General features: G+C 49.2%; 1 non-coding gene across 1 annotated transcript; it reads left to right on the top strand.

The window, feature by feature from the left end:
* Nucleotides 1-8,770: 8,770 nt before the first annotated feature.
* LOC142774908 (U2 spliceosomal RNA) lies at nucleotides 8,771-8,957 on the top strand. The gene has a single exon (XR_012886583.1). It is a non-coding gene; the product is annotated as a U2 spliceosomal RNA (small nuclear RNA).
* Nucleotides 8,958-14,158: the final 5,201 nt, after the last annotated feature.

The following is a 14,158-nucleotide window of genomic DNA, read 5'->3' as shown; positions in this document are numbered from 1 at the left end:
CCCGCCACGACGCCGTCATTCATTGCGCACCAGCAGAAATAGAACTCGCGCCATTCTCTTCTTTGACGCCGGCCGACAGTCCATCCGCTGCAAGCAAGTTACTCGTCAGAGACGACACTCAAGTGCCGGCAAACTCGTCTGTTGCGGTGTCGCTCTACTGCGCAAGCCTTTCTGACACCGCTGCACTCCTCTCGCCATCTCATCGAGTTTTCATAAGAAAAAGCTTGCTGGTTCCTTTCGCGACCGTGCAACTCACTCACGGCAGCACCACTATTTTTGTTGTGAACTCATCTCCGTACAGCGTTACGTTGGTGCGAGGAGAATGTCTCGGCAGCGTGGAACCCATCGAAGACGCGCAAGTTATGGATCAACTTGATGACATGCACTGCCCAAGTTCCTGTACGCTTGGTGCTGTTTCGACATCTGCTTCATCATCCGATGATATATTCGGTCCCTGCATACCCGACGACCTTACGCAGGGCCAGCGTTCCCAGCTTTTGGGCCTGTTGGAAGAATTCCGCTCTTCTTTCGATGTCGCTCAACCTTCTCTTGGCCGCACATCCACCGTTACGCATCGCATCGACACAGGCGCACAGCCACCGCTGCGGCAACGTCCATACCGCGTATCTCCCACAGAACGCCGTGTAATCAACGAGCAAGTCGACGACATGCTTCGCCGCGATGTTATTCGCCCCTCTAGCAGCCCCTGGGCATCTCCTGTCGTTCTCGTCACGAGGAAGGGCGGTTCTGTGCGGTTCTGTGTGGACTACCGACGCCTCAACAAGATCACTCGTAAGGACGTGTATCCACTACCGCGGGTAGATGACGCGATTGACAGCCTGCAAGGAGCAGAATTCTTTTCATCTCTTGATTTGCGCTCAGGGTACTGGCAAGTACCTATGGCTGAGGACGCTCGACCAAAGACCGCTTTTGTCACCCCTGACGGCTTGTACGAGTTTAACGTTATGCCGTTTGGGCTGTGGAATGCGCCCGCCACCTTTGAGCGCATGATGGATACAGTTCTGCGTGACCTTAAATGGCACACGTGCCTGTGCTACCTCGATGACGTCGTCGTTTTCGCTCCTGACTTCTCGACGCACCTTCAACGCCTTCGGCATGTTTTAACGCGTCTGAGAAACGCCAGTCTGCAACTGAACCTAAAGAAGTGCCAATTTGCAGCTCGGCAGCTGACAATACTCGGCTACGTCGTGTCCAAGGACGGAATTCTCCCTGATCCAACCAAGCATCGGGCCGTGACCGAGTTCCCCAAGCCGACATCCGTGAAGGAACTGCGCAGTTTCGTAGGACTGTGTTCCTACTTTCGGCGCTTCATTCGAAACTTCGCGACTATCATATCGCCGCTGACGAAGCTTCTCGGAAGCGACGGCCCTCTCCATTCGTGGTCATCACAGTGCGACGACGCTTTCAGAACACTTCGTCGTTTGTTGACGTCGCCTCCCATACTCCGCCACTACGACCCTACGGCCTTCACAGAGGTACACACGGATGCCAGTGGTGTCGGCCTCGGCGCTGTCCTTGCGCAGCGCAAACCAGGGTTCCCGGAATATGTCGTGGCGTACGCGAGCCGTACGCTTACTAAAGCCTAGACTAATTACACAGTCACCGAGAAAGAATGTTTGGCAATCGTCTGGGCTCTTGCAAAGTTCCGTCCTTATTTGTATGGTCGCCCATTTGATGTCGTCACCGACCACCACGCACTATGCTGGTTGTCGTCATTGAAAGATCCCTCAGGCCGTCTCGCCCGGTGGGCACTTCGCCTGCAAGACTATGACATCCGCGTGCTGTACCGCAATGGAAGGCAACATGCTGACGCCGACGCCCTGTCGCGCTCTCCCTTGCCTGACGACAATGCCAACAACTCAGTGTCTCACCTTGCCATTTCTTCGATTAGCATTCATGCCATTGCTACTGAACAGCGCAAGGATCAATGGATTGTCTCACTGATAGACTTGCTGACTGATCCATCTACTCAATCCACTCGCGCGTTGCGTCGTCAAGCCCACCATTTCGCCGTTCGCGACGACCTCCTCCATCGACGCAATTACAACGGTGACGGCCGCCAGTGGCTACTAGTGATACCTCGCAGTCTGCGCTCTGACATATGCGAATTCTTTCATTCTGATCCGCAGTGTGCGCACTCCGGGGTATCGAAAACTTACCACCGCATTCGCCAACGGTACTTTTGGCGTGGCATGTACCGCTACGTGCAGAAATTCGTTCGCTCCTGCATAGAATGTCAGCGGCGCAAAACTTCAACGCACCTGTCGCCGGTAGGTCTGCAACCTCTACCTTGCCCTGCCAGGCCGTTTGGGCGCGTTGGCATCGATTTGTATGGGCCACTTCCACTAACGTCGGCTGGTAACCGCTGGGCCATTGTTGCTGTGGACCACCTCACGCGATACGCCGAAACGGCCGCTCTTCCCGCGGCTACAGCGAGCGATGTGGCTTCCTTTCTGCTCCAACGATTCATTCTGCGACACGGCCCACCCCAGGAACTGCTCAGTGACCGAGGCCGTGTCTTCCTGTCTGAAGTCGTTCAAGGCATTCTCAAAGAGTGCAACGTTGTTCACCGCAAAACTGCTGCTTACCACCCGCAGACGAATGGCCTCACAGAACGCTTCAACCGTACGCTGGGTGACATGCTCTCCAAATACTTTGCCGCCGATCACACAAATTGGGATTCCATTCTACCCTTCGTCACCTACGCATATAATACCGCCCCTCAGAGCACTACTGGCTTTTCACCTTTCTTTTTATTATATGGAAGGCACCCGTCACACACCATCGACACGATACTTCCATACAGGCCAGATCCGTCTGAGTGGGCACCTATTTCTGCTACAGCCAAGCTTGCTGAAGAATGTCGAGAGCTTGCAAAGACCTTTACTGCGCATGATCAAGAGCGGCAAAAAAGCATTCGCGCTGACGCCAGTACTACTGCGCCCACATTCCTCCCTGGAGCGCTCGTCTGGCTCTCGATCCCTACTACTGCAACTGGCCTATCTTCAAAACTATTGCCTAAATACGAAGGCCCCTACCGTGTCGTCCAATGCACTTCCCCAGTCAACTACTTGATTGAAGCCATCGAACAATATTCGGACATGCGTCGTCGAGGACGCGACATTGTTAACGTGAAGCGCCTCAAGGCCTACCATGATCCGCTCATTGTAACCAGCTGTTAGGTCGCCAGACGGCTCCCTTTTCGTACCCGGGGTAGTTGTGGTAAAGCCTTTGAACAGTGGGTCATCCTCTTCAGCGCCTTCTAGTGGGTCGCCCTTTTCTTAAGAAGAAGAGCAGCTTGTGCAGAGAGTCGATCGCCGCAGTGACTGTCGCTGTTGTGAATCATCGCTGAGTGTCCGTCATTAAACCGCTTAACAATATATATATATATATATATATATATATATATATATATATATATATATATATATATATATATATATATATAGATATAGATATATATACATATATATATATATATTGTTATGAGACAGTGTCCCACAAAAGCGGTTAGATAGGCGCGGAGAAAGACGACCGGATTTTTGTGTAGGGCACAGCACTCCTTCTCCATCTTGGCTTGCGCGTTGGCGCCATGTAAACACATCTTGAAACGCTTAGTTTCGCGTGTACCATCACGTAAAACTTTGGTGGAAGGAAGTGGGTTACAACGCGTGACGGAGTTACGCAGCGGACGCCTAGTCAATGCTTCTGACATGTCCACCGGCAGCAACGCTTCGTCAACTGCCACGCCCAATGCATCAACGGCGCTGACCTCAATTGTTTTTCTTGTGGCCGCTGCACCACGCGATCCCGGCAACTTCTCGGGAACGGAAGGCAAGAACCTGGATGAGTGGCTTAAACCCTATGAGCTCGTCAGCGAAAAGTACAGGTGGGACCCAACCTTGATGCTGGCAAACATCATCTTTTATTTGCAAGGAACGGCCAAAGCATGGTTTAATAACAATGTGGACGCAATCACGAGCTGGGACGTATGCAAGACCAAGTTACACGAGTTGTTTGGTCAATCTGCCGGCTGCAAGCAGGCAGCTAGGAAAGAACTTGGCACACGTGTTCAGACATCCACGGAGTCATACTTGGCGTATGTACAAAATGTGCTGATCCTTTGCCGTAAAACTGACTGAACCAAGGCTGAAGCAGACAAGCTAGTGCACGTGCTCAAGGGCGTCGCAGACGATGCATTTAACCTCCTTGTGTGCAGAGGCTGTTCTACCGTGCAAGATGTTATCTCGGAGTGCCAACGCTTTCAAGAGGCTAAAAGCCGTCGCATTGCCCACCACTTTACGCGCCTTCCCAACACTGCTGCGACGTCAACTTTCGAGGGTCTTCGTATAGCGACCAAGCCCAATTCAAACTCCGGTGACATCACGAGAATCGTACGGCGCAAAATCGAGGTCATATCACCCACACCCTTGAGAGAACTAGCACCGAGTGAGCCTCATCCTACCATTTCGCTAATACAGACCATTGTTCGCCAAAAACTAGCCAACGCGAGTATTCACACGGTCTGTTATGCGCACCGTCCCAACGCTGTCAGTTTGTCTACCTCTAGCCACCCACAGCATTATCGCCGCTCTGCTCCACGTAACCGTGACCCAAGTGCGTGGAAGACGCCTGACGACAGGCCAATTTGCTTTCGATGTGATTGAGTGGGACACATTTCCCGCCATTGCCGAAGCACGTGGACCTCACCGTATCGGGCAAACTCAAGCTTCTCCAACCTCCTCTCACCAGCCCATCTCCATGGCCAGGAACTACCACGGCGTGATGGCTCCGCTAATTACGACCCGACCACTACAACCACTGCCCAGTACAGTCACTCACCTTTACCGCGACGTAAATTTTCCCGGTCTCCGCCGCCGCCCCATTCCCCGTCCCCATCCTCTGCCCGGCGGTTTTCTTTGGAAAACTCCTGGAGGTGACGCTGGAGGTGACGCTGGAGCTCCTGGAGGTGACGCTGCTGATACGACTTGCTCTCCAATTCCTCTGTTGACGCTGCTGACTAATCAGAACCTGATCAACGTTAAAGTGGATGATTTATCTGTTAAAGCCTTTGTAGACCCTGGCGCCCATATTTCTGTGATGAGCTTGCACATTCGTGACCGCTTAAAGAAAGTCCTTACTCCAGCTCCTTCACGCAGTGTTTGTGTTGCTGATGGTGGTACGGCTTCTGTTATTGGGGTCTGTACTGCACGCGTCACTATCGCTGGTCGTCGAACTTCAGTTCTCTTCATTGTTCTCTTTCACTGCACCAATGATGTGATCCTCGGTCTTGACTTTTTGTCCACTCATTCCGTCCTCATCGACTGCTCAGCTAGTACTGTGCAACTTGACCTACCGTATCCGATTATTCCGCCCAATCCACCCCAAGCTCGTATATGTTCTGCTGAGCATGTCCGTTTGTCACCGCAAACGGTGACCTGCATCACCGTAATGCCTTCACCACCTGTATCCGATGGCGACTATGTGCTCGCGCTCATTACATCCATTCTTTTCACTCACAGTGTTACCTTACCACACATTGTTACTCAGTTACGTGCAAACCGCGCCTTGATTCCTGTGCTCAACTTTGCTCTGTGTCCACAAGTGCTACCGCGTGTAATTGCCCTCGCAATGCTGGCTCCCTCTGACGAATGCGTCATCTCAGCTCTGTCTTCGAATGATGTTGGACACTGTAGCTACACGCATGCTTGATCTTCGCAAGCAAGCTCGTCTGCTGACGCTAGTAAAATTATCGCGTCAGAGCTTTTGCCGCATCAAGCTGACGCACTACTTCACGTCCTTCAGTCATACTGAGATGTATTTGACTTTTGTAATCGTCCGCTAATTCAAACCACTGCTGTAAAGCACCGCATTGACACCGGCGTTGACTCCCCTGTCCATCGATAGCCATACCGCGTATCTCCAACTGAGCGTCACCTAATTCAAGCAGAAGTCGACAAAATGCTCACCAGAGACATAATTGAGTCATCATATAGTCCATGGGCTTCCCCTGTAGTTCTTGTCAAAAAGGACAACACTTGATGATTCTGTGTCGACTACCGAAATCTGAACAAGATTTATATAAAGAACGTCTACACGCTACCACGCATAGACGACGCCCTGGATTGTCTTCACGGCGCTATGTATTTTTCGTCCAATGAAATATAATCAGGGTAATGAAAAATTTCTGTCGACGACATGGACCGCGAAAAGACCGCTTTTGTCACGACCGATTGTCTTTACCAGTTTCAGGTCATGTCCTTCGGGTTATGCAATTCTCCAGCCGCCTTCGAGCTGATGATAGACTCTCTTTTGCGTGGGTTCAAATGGTCAAATTGTTTATGTTACCTTCACGACGGTATCGGCTTTTATCCGACGTTTGAGATTCACCTCAAACGCCTATCCTCAACACTGGCTGTTTTTCGCAATGTCAGTCTCCAACTCAACTCGTCAAAATGCAACTTAGGACGCCAGAAACTAACCAACTTGGGCACCTTGTCGACTCCTCTGGTGTACGTCCGGATCCCGATAAAGTGCGAGCGGTGCAGAACTTCCCCAATCCGACCTGCGCCAAGGAAGTCTACAGCTTTCTCGGTCTGTGCTCGTACTTTCGGCGTTTGTGAACAACTGTGCGGAAGTAGCCCGTCCTCTCACAAACTTAGAAAAGATATCTCATTTACATGGGGTGCTTCGCAGGCTACGGCATTCTCTACACTTATTGCATTGCTAACAGAACCACCTGTTCTGGCCCATTTTGACAATGCCGCCCCAACAGAAGTCATCACGGATGCCAGTGGCCACGGAAGTGGTGCTGCTTTGGTCCAGCATCAAAGCGGCTGCGCCTGCGTTATTGCCTATGCAAGCTGTCTCCTCTCGCAGGCGGAAAAGAATTACTCAATCACCGAAAGGGAACGCCTTGCTCTCGTTTGGGCAGTAGCGAAATTTGGGCCCTATTTACACGGTCTACATTTCACCGTCACAACCGACCACCACGCACTTTGCTGGCTCGCATCTTTGAAGGATGCCACTGGGCACCTTGGTCGATGGGCATTACGACTCCAAGAAAATAACTACTCGGTGTTCTACAAATGCGGCCGCTTACACCATGACGCTGACTGCTTATCTGGGAATCCAGTGGACCCGCCTGAGGCGTTCGATGAAGCGCCATGTGTCCTGCCTCTCTCCGCTTTAAGCAACATCTGTGAGGAACAGCGCCGAAACCCTGTCTTACGTAACATCGTCGAAAAGCTTCATTCTGCGGAACCCAATCTGTCTACTCAACTGTTTGTGCTTAAGGATGGCTTATTGTACCGTTATGATGTTCGCCCTGATGAAAACGAACTGCTCCTTGTGGTACCTTCCCACTTACGTGCGAGCGTGATCGGCCAGCTCCACGACACTCCCACTGCCGATCACCTCCGACTGTCTCGGACGTATGACCGTGTACAGCGTCGATTTCCCTGGTCCAGTCTTTATCGCTCGGTCCGCAGCTGCGTCGCCTCATGCGACCAGTGTCAACGCCGAAAAAAACCTTCGGTGAATCCTGCTGGGTTTCTCCAACCACTTGACGTTCCCTTTTACCCGTTCTTTTGACTTGGTCTTGACCTCCTAGGCGCTTTTCCTGCGTCCACTTCTGGGAATAACTGGATAGCTGTTGCGACGTATCACACAACTCGGTACGCCATTGCACGGGCTCTACCAACCAGCTGTGCTACGGACGTTGCCCATTTTTTCCTGCACGACGTCATACTTTATCATGGCGCACCACGTCAACCCCTCACAGATCATGGGCGCTATTTCCTTTCCCGAGTTATCGACGACCTGCTTCGCTCCTGTGAGACAAAACATAAATTTACAACAGCCTACCACCCGCAAACTAACGGACTAACTGAGAGATTCAACCAGATATTAACCGATATGCTCGCCATGTACGTGTCATCCGACCACCAGTACTGGGACGTTGCATTGCCTTTTGTTACATTTGCCCATAATTCATCACGCCACGATGCAGCTGGTTTTTCACCTTTCTATCTCGTGCTTGGTCGTGATCAAACTTTACTGTTTGACACCATCTTACCGACAGCCGTCGACACGATGACCAAATACGCCCGGGATGCTGTCACCAGAGCTCGAAAAGCACGAAAAGTTGCCCGTCAGTGCCTCTTAGCGTCGCAAGATCAGCAGCGGCAGCGTTACAACTCCCACCATCGCCAAGTTTCCTTTACTTCGGGTTCTCTTGTGCTATTGTCGACTCCGACCAGGCACGTTGGACTTTCTGAAAAACTGCTTTCCTGCTACTCGGGAACCTACCGCGTATTGCGCCAGGTGACAGATGTGACCTACGAGATAGCCCCGCTCGAGTCTTCCTCCTCCTCCTCTTCACTGTCTACAGACATTGTTCATGTTGCTCGCCTTAAGCTTTACCGAGACGGTGCTTCAGCACCCGGGGTTTATGTTATGAGACATTGTCTCACAAAAGCGGTTAGATAGGTGCGGAGAAAGACGACGTGATTTTGGTGTAGGGCGAAGCAGTCGTACTCTATCTTGGCTTGCACGTTGGCGCTGTGTAAATACATCTTGAAACGCTTAGTTTCGCGGGTGCCTTCACGTAACAATATATATATATATATATATATATATATATATATATATATATATATTTATTTATTTATATATATAGTCCAGTAGATCCTCCGTGAGCGGTCAAAACGTGGTTTATTTCGACGTTTCGGCCTAAAGTCTGGCCTTCATCGCTTCTCGGCCTCTTACAGGTTAAGATCAAAGTGTAGTATCTGTTCTTATCAGCTTAATATCTGATACGGTCCAATTAGGACCTATGATATTAACCTTATTTTTGTGAAGAGGCACCAGGACAGAGCTTGCCCCTCCATTGCCATGATGAAGGCCAGACTCTAGGCCGGAACGTCGAAATAAACCACGTTGTGACCACTCACGGAGGATCTACTGGACTATATGCAACGCTATCGCCACTCAACCACCATGTCTGCCTATATATATATATATATATATATATATATATAAGGGAAAGAAGTGTATACCTAAGGGCTCGTTTTTCCGTGTTTTAACACAATAATTATGACGTCTAACAGACAGTAATGCCAAGAAATGTACAGGGGAAGTTATTAGAACAAATAGAATGTAAATAAGAAAGAAGAGTGGATGAAAAAATAACCAGCCGTGAGCAGGATTCGAACCTACGACCTTCGAATAACGCATTCGATGCTCTAACCACATGAAGCCGTTTCAGGTGCTTTTGTAGTGGTTGGCCTTGGTGGTTGAGTCTTTCGGTGGATTTCGAGTTACCTGGCTGCAAGATCATTCTTTGTGTTAAGAGAAGATGGCCCAAACTAGCTATACTTTTAAGGCTGTTCCTCAAGGCGGAATTCTTAGTCCGGTGCTATTCAATCTTGCAATAATTGGCCTTGCTGTATACTTGCCAAGTACTAATAAAATTTCGATATACGCACGCGACATCTGTGTCTGGACTTCGGCAGTCACACGTCCTCAGAAACATTCCCGGCTTCAAAGAGCATCAACTATGATTGCCAACTACTTGTTAAAACAAGGTCTCAGCCTATCACCGAAAAATGCGTGCTGGTGGCCTTCACTTGCGAAGCAATTGACCCCTTATGTCATCTCAATCGGCGGGCAACCAATTTTTTACGACAGAACATACTGGTGTCTGGGCTTAATTAATGATAGAGACCTCTGTAGGAGTCCGCATGCGGCCTATATGAAGAAGTGCGTGACCACTATTTTCCAATCGTTCAAGCTTCTGGCGGAAAAGACGTGGGGGATGTCAGTAGACGGAATGGTGGAGCTCTACAGAGCCCTATTTCTTGGTTTCCTGAGATATAGCTTGCCCGTACTTAGCAATACTTGCAAGACCAATGTTCGTGTTCTACAGGCAGTACAAGCCCAAGCACTGAGAGTGTGCCTTGGTCTGCTCAGATGTACGTCAACAGAGGCGACAATTGCAATTGCTGGCGACTATCCGATACAAACTCACAATGTTGTAGAAGTTCTGAGAACGCACATCAGACACTTCGCACGTGCTCCCTGTCATCACCTTGCACAGTTGCATTCAGAGAGGCGCCAAGCATCGTTCGCTATAATGATTGTGAAGTCCAACTTTACTCCTGCATCTAAACCATCAATACCCCCGTGGTGTCTTATTCGACCTACAGTACATCTTAGTGTACCAAGGATCCGAAGGAAATCTGAGCTTTCATCGCCCGTGCTGAAACAACTGTCTCTTCTTCTTTTGCACGAGAAATATTCAGACAGTGTACACATATATACCAATGGCTCCACGAACCACCAGGGTTCATCAGGTGCAGTAGTCGTCACAGCAAGAGGTAGCAAGACGTAGGACTGATCAATCTATGGCATCTACAGCAGCGGAACTAGCTGCTTTGCGCGCTGCAATATGTGTGGTATATCGTGAACCACCACACAATGGTCGATTTTCAGCAACTCAGGGGCTGCCCTAAAATTTGCGCTCTCAGCACTGCGTGGCGGGCCGTACGAACAGCTTGTTTTTTAAATTCGATGCCTTCTCCACACTTCACACGAGAAAGGGCATCATGTGACGTTTCAGTGGCTGCCAAGTCACTGCGACGTCACAGGGAACAAACAGGCCGATACTGCTGCGCGGGCAGCCCTTGAAGGAACACGAGAAGAAGCCATACCATTTTCGCGGACCGATGCAGCCAGTAATCTTCGACGACTTGCGCGTGAAGTCATGTTTTCACTATGGTTTCCACCAAGCAACGAGACAAATCGTCAACGCCACCTGTCCTCTTTGATAGCTGTCCGCATGCCCACTAGGCTCGACCGAAGAGAAGCCACCCTTCTTCGTCGCCTATGGCTAAGAATGGCATTGACAAAATCTTATTCTTTTGTCATAGGAATGGCGGACAACGCTCTCTGTGGTGCCTGTCATTGTGAAGAGACGCTACACTACGTCCTCTGCGACTGTCAGTTGTATGACATCCAGAGACAGTCACTGGCGCGCATCGACAACAGCCAAATGTCTGTGGGCACTATTCTGTCAAGTTCCCGAGGGAAGACATTGCAACAAAAGGTGACAAAAGATCTGTTGAAATTCCTACGCGGCAGGGACTTGAAGAAGCGGCTGTAACAGCAATGTCATACACCGCGAAAGACAAGACTGCGCAATGACGGTGTTGCGCGCGTGTGCTGCCGAATGTGCTGTGTTTATCTCTCTTCTCTCTCTGCTCTATATCTTTCATCTCCCGCATTCCCCTCCCATGAGCAGGGTAGCAAACCGGCTGCCTATAGGCTGGTTAACCTCCCTGCCGTTCTTTTTCTTCTATTTTCCTTCCTTCCTTCAAGTAACTATCCTCTCAAAGATGTTTCGTTTGATATGCATGAAGACAGGATAGGACAGCGCGTGCGTGTATTGGGCATGATGACGTCACGTGAGTCACTAGTACTCACGTCACTAGGCCGAATGACAGCGTTCAAGTTATTACCCTCTAAATTATGTTTTGTTTTATATGTAAGAAGGCACCTTAAAGAGTGTTTGTGTGAGTGTTAGCTGTGATGGCGTCACTCTAGTCACTAGTGATCAAGTAACAACTTTCAAGTTATTACTCTCTCAAAGGCGTTTCGTTTTATATGCATGAAGGCAAGTTGGAGAGTGCTTCCGTGGATGGTACGCGTGATGACGTCACGCAACTCACTAGTGATCACATCACTAGCCTGAGTGACACCGTTCAAGTTGTTACCCTCTCAAAGACGTTTTGTTTGATATACACTAAGACAGGTTAGAAGAGCGCGTGTGTGGGTGTTGGGTATGATGACGTCTCGCGAGTAACTAGTGATGACGTCACTAGGCCGAGTGACAGCGTTTATTACCCTCGAGTTGTTTCGTTTGATATAAATAATTGCAGGTTAGAGTGTGCTTGCGTGGGTGTCAGGCATGATGATGTCACACGAGTCACCAGTGATCCCGGCACTTGGCCGAGTGACAGCGTTCAAGTTATTACCCCCTCAAAGAAGTTTCGTTTCGATATGCATGAAGACAGGATAGGGCGGCGCGGGCGTGGGTGTTAGTCGTAATGATGTCAAGTGAGTCACTAATGCCCACGTAACTAGGCCGAGTGACAGCGCTCAAGTTATTACTGTCTCAAAGACAATTCGTTTGATGTACATGAAAAAAGGTTGGTACTGCACGTGCGTGACTCAATTGCGTGACGACGACATGTGAGTCACTAGCGATCAGGTCACTAGGCCGACGCAGCGTTTACTTTATGACCCTCTCGAAGACGTCTCGTTTGATATGCATGATTACATATTGGAGAGAGCTTGCGTAGGTGTCACACGAATCACTAGTGATCAGGTCACTATGGCCGAGTGACGGCGTTCAAGTTATTATCGTTTGAAAGACGTTTTGTTTGATGTGTAAGAAGGTAGCTTTGAGAGGGCTTGCGGGGATGTTATGCGTGATAGCGTCATGCGAATCACTAGTGATCAAGTCACTAGGCGGAGTAACAGCGTTGAAGTTATTACCCTCACAAAGACTTTTCGTTTATATGCATAAAGGTAGGTTAGAGGGTGCTTGCGTGGATGGTACGTGTGATGACGTCACGCGAGTCACTGTGAACACATCTCTGTGCTGAGTGACAGGGTTCAAGCTGTTACTCCCTCAAAGACGTTTCGTTTTATATGCATGACGAAAGGTTAAGGCAGCGTGTGCGTGGGTTATATCAGTGATGACGTTACCTCAGTTACTAGTCATCAGATCATTGGCCTGTGCAACAGGTATGAAGTTATTGCTGTGTGGACGGCGTTTCCTTTGATATGCATGTTGAAAGTGTGAATAGTGCGTACGCGGGCGATAGACGGGATGAAGTCGTGCGAATCACATTGTGTCACTGGACACTCATTAACTGTTTATTCTGCGTATCTTGATAACATTTACTCTTAAACTCACTCCATTCACTCCACGCATTCCTTAAAATCCTGGGTCACTTTGAAGTCACGATGTTGTCAGGAATAAATTCGCTGGCGTCTGGATTAAATCGGCTTGCAGTTGGATTAATTTCAGTGGCTTTTGAATTAAAACAAAGGGCACTCGGATTAATTTCAGTGCAGGCTAGAATAAATTGACTGCCATCTAACTTAATTTGGCTGGCGCTTGGAATGAATTGAACGACAAAACCAGTAGTGGCCACAAGCAAAACTATCTCAAGTTCAAACGGAAGCGTGAGGCAGAAAAAAGCGTCTACGTCACTGAAATGCACGTATTTTCAATTAAAATAACACTTATTGAACAATAATTGAAGCGTCTTTGGTGTTTTCACATTTATCAAAATTTTCTATACCTGCAGAGCATGAAATTAGCCTGAAAAAACACGCACTCATTGAATCGGTGGAGCAACTACGGGAGCCTCGGCAAACAGAACTGCTGCCGCTACTCTTCGAGTACAATACTCCAAGTAGCAGAACCTTAGTGCAATCTTCTAAATCGTATACTAGTGCTCTCCCTCACTTCCCTTGAGGCTGCTTTCGAAGAGGGAGGGGAGCACCGTAAAACGGCTGTCCGGTACCTGTAATTGGCAGCGGTTCACTACCCCCTTCCTGAATAACACCAAGAAGTTTTACGGCACATTCAACTGGTCAATTTCGAGTGTCCTGGAACTTTAGAAAACAAGTGTAAACTAGGAAGTGTCACTACTAAAATATTAAGGCCGATACTTCATTAGGAATGAGGGAAATGACTTGCATGTATGTTTGTTCTCCTTGCAGAGCATTAAGGCTGTTGAGTTCGCCACTTTACACGCAGCCGAAGTGCTCTCAAACGACCACCTGACATGTCATTAGAATAAGGTACGCTAAGTTAGCGGGCTTTGTTGGCATAGCGTAAGCATAGAGATGCCATATCAGTTTTAGAGTAGCGTTCATCGCCCTACAAACACTTACGCACACTCGAGTTACCGCAATTTGGCTTTGCATGCCGCACGCTATTAAGAGTTTACTGCATGTGTAGCGTAAATGCGAACGGCGACTAGTTTTACGGCGCACATGCAGTGACAGTGGCAGTGGCTTCAAAGCATGATGTACGCAATGCTTTCTGCACGCTATCCTA

The sequence above is a fragment of the Rhipicephalus microplus genome, chromosome 10, assembly GCF_043290135.1.
Source record: "Rhipicephalus microplus isolate Deutch F79 chromosome 10, USDA_Rmic, whole genome shotgun sequence".
NCBI classification, from domain to species: Eukaryota; Metazoa; Arthropoda; class Arachnida; order Ixodida; family Ixodidae; genus Rhipicephalus; species Rhipicephalus microplus.
Note: the sequence above shows the minus strand (reverse complement) of the source record. Positions and strands in the feature narration are given on the sequence as shown.